The sequence below is a fragment of the Vicugna pacos genome, chromosome 31, assembly GCF_048564905.1.
Source record: "Vicugna pacos chromosome 31, VicPac4, whole genome shotgun sequence".
NCBI lineage: Eukaryota > Metazoa > Chordata > Mammalia > Artiodactyla > Camelidae > Vicugna > Vicugna pacos.
Window position 1 is genome coordinate 6,756,108 of NC_133017.1, and position 2,920 is coordinate 6,759,027.

Below are 2,920 nucleotides of genomic sequence, written 5' to 3' on the forward strand. Positions count from 1 at the left end.
GATTGGGGAGACCCTGAGAGGCACGTGGCTTGTCCAGGATGATAACACTGCTGAGTAGGGGGAGCCAGGTCTGAACCCAGCTGTGTCTTCAGAGCTGCGGCACTGGTTGCATCCAGGACTCCCCAGGGCTATGGGGGGGGGCTGAGTTGGTGTCACTGTGTGTGGACATGGCATGGAGTGAGAAATGAGAGATTGGAAGCCCAGAAAGGCCCTTGAGGAGCTTTGTGTCAGGAGGAAGCTTGGAGAAGTGGACCCCAGGAAGTGACCTCACTTCCCTGGCAATAGAGCCCAACAGAACTTGGAACCGAAGTCACCAGGCACCCGCTCTGTAGAGAAGTCCCTACTCAGCTCACCTGGTTGGAGACAGAGGCATGTTCTGCTGCATCCCATTATCCTGAGGCCACAGGCCCCGGAAAGCCCTCAGCGAGGGTCTCTACCAACGCTGCCGGCACTGGGTCAGGTCTCACCCAAGGCGCCTCTGGCCTTTTGGCCAGAGAGACCCAAAGGTAACACAGGGAGGCCCAGGGCAGGCCCCCCCAGGCTGGGCCACCACTCAGATCCCATCCAGGTAGCCACACGGCCCCATCCTGCCTGGTGGAGGTGGAGCAGTCATGTTGGGGATGGGTATCTGCCTCAAGAAAGAGCAGGACAGAGGCCTGGGGGCCCGGTCACGTAGACAGCCCAGGACAAAGCTGGCTGGCTGGGATGTGGAGAGCCGGGGAAGGGTCCTGCCGCCCGAGGTGGAGCCCATGCTCTCTGGGTATGCATTTTCCCTCCCGGATGTCTGAGCTGAACAAGGTTCCGGTCTGATCTAGCAGCAGAGGGTAGAGTCTACAGAATCAGGAGTGTTCCTGGCCGGGAAGGACTCTGAGACTTCCATGCTGGGTCAGCTGCTGGTCACTATCATTGCAGAGCCAGATACCACATGTTGAAAAGAAGCTGATGAATAAGAACACCAACGCCCCCTCCCCAAGTGAAGGACTGGTGTGTCACTCTTCTGAGGGCCAGCGCAGACTCCTGGTGGGTCTGGATATGGAGGGGTCCCCACCACCATGGCCCACAAATCAGTGGGGCAGGCCTCCGACCCAGACATCACCCAGGGCTCTCCCAGGGACCTACCCGGGGCTGACGGGTAGCTCAGCACACCCTGGTCTGACCTGGAGCACCGTGCCCACCTCGCTGCAAGTCAGGTGGAGGACCAGGAGCCCCCGAAGCAGAGACCAAAAGTCAAAAAAGCAGGGCTGGTGTATGTGTGTAGGTGAGGGTGGGGCGAAGGCTGGGCCACACAGGGAGGTGTCCCTAGAGGCTACTGTTGGGACCAGAAAAAAGAATGGCCTCAGAACACCTGTCTGGAAAAATTCAGTCACAGAATACATCCTGTGGGCACTTTCTGGGTGGGAGCTGTCTGGAAAGCTCTGGGAAGATTTCTGTCCTTGTAGAGGCACATGGAAAGGGAGGCAGGTGCGTAAATTTTTCCTCTCTCACAGCATGAGATCTTCCACAAGACTTAAAACTCTCTCCACTTCCAATAGTTACAGAGGAGGCAGGGGCAGGGGAAGATGTCAGAGACCAAAAATGGGACGAACTGGATCCAGCAGGAGACCTCGAGCTCCCTCCTGCCGCTCCTGCAGCTCCTCCTGAACCTGCGTCTGCAGCTGGACTGCTGGGCAACGGAGAAACAGTTCAGGCATCACCACCACCTGGGGTAGAGCCCCCTCTGCACTCACCCACACCTTCTTCTCCAAAATGTTCTCCAAAATTCCACCGTCAGTCCCCCCACAAACTTGACGTCCCTTCCGCTGGAGATGTTTTTGTTTCATTTTCTTTAGTTTCCTTTGCTTGTTTCACATCATTTATGACATCCTTTATTTTTCTTTTTAGAGTTTCATGTAATAAAATGTAGACTTTTCCCCTTTTAAATTGTGCAATTCAGGAGCATTAGGGGCATTCACAATGTTGTGCGACCATCACTACCATCTAGTTTCACACTATTTCTTTCCTCAAAGTGAAACCTTGGATCCAGAGCATGCACTCCCCTCCCTCCTCACCCAGCCCCTGACAACCCCAAGTCCTCTTTCTCTTTGCGTGTCTTTACCTCTACTGGTTGTTCCCTGCCAATGAAATTTTAAAAAAGGATTTTTTCCTTCCTGCCCACATGTTTTCACCTGGGGCTGAGGATTTTTGTTTGTTTTCACTTGAAACAGCATTTTTATTATTTTCAGGGGATATGCAGGGGGATTAAAGATGTGATGCACAAAATGAAGCCCTTTTGGTAACTCTGTGCATAATCTCAGGGTAGACACTGCTGTTCCCCCTGTGACACCACAGCCAGAAGACACAAGGGAGATGCTTAGCTCTTCCTGTGGCAAAAACAAAACCAAACGAATCAAAAAAATTAGTAAAAGCCCAGAAAAATTGCTTGAAAGGCAAACCACAACCTGGAAAATGCATTCCTCATAACCCAAGGTTGGAGAAATTTTTCCCATTCCTGTAGTCCAAAATCCTTTTGAAACTCAGTGTTCTAAACAGAAACAGAACAGACATGGGCAGTTCCAATGAGAGGCAATGCAGGTGGCCAGTGTGTGTTAGAGATGCTTGACCTCTCAGGTGAGAACAGAGGCAGACGGAAACACTGCAGAGACAGCATTGGTCACCATCACACTGGCGGTTCTTTAGTCAGGTGACAACCAGCCCTGGTGACAATGTAAGCAGGCAGAGGCTCCAGCAGATCCCCTGGAGGGAAGAGTGAAGGGACGCTCCTCTTCAGGAGAACAGGGTGCAGGACGCATCAAAGGGCGACAGATGCATCTCTTCCTCAGAAGATCTGATACTTACAGTTCATCCCGCTAAAATCCTTACACACCTATTCAAAGATGCCTTTTCAAGGGTGTTCATCACAGCACTGGTTGAAACAGTCGGA

At 52.6% G+C, this 2,920-nt stretch overlaps 1 long non-coding RNA gene across 1 annotated transcript; it reads left to right on the forward strand.

Moving 5' to 3' along the window:
* Nucleotides 1-340: 340 nt before the first annotated feature.
* On the forward strand, nucleotides 341-1,723 carry LOC140690753 (uncharacterized). Its single transcript, XR_012066032.1, has 3 exons — nucleotides 341-506; nucleotides 913-1,020; nucleotides 1,533-1,723. It is a non-coding gene; the product is annotated as an uncharacterized lncRNA (long non-coding RNA).
* Nucleotides 1,724-2,920: the final 1,197 nt, after the last annotated feature.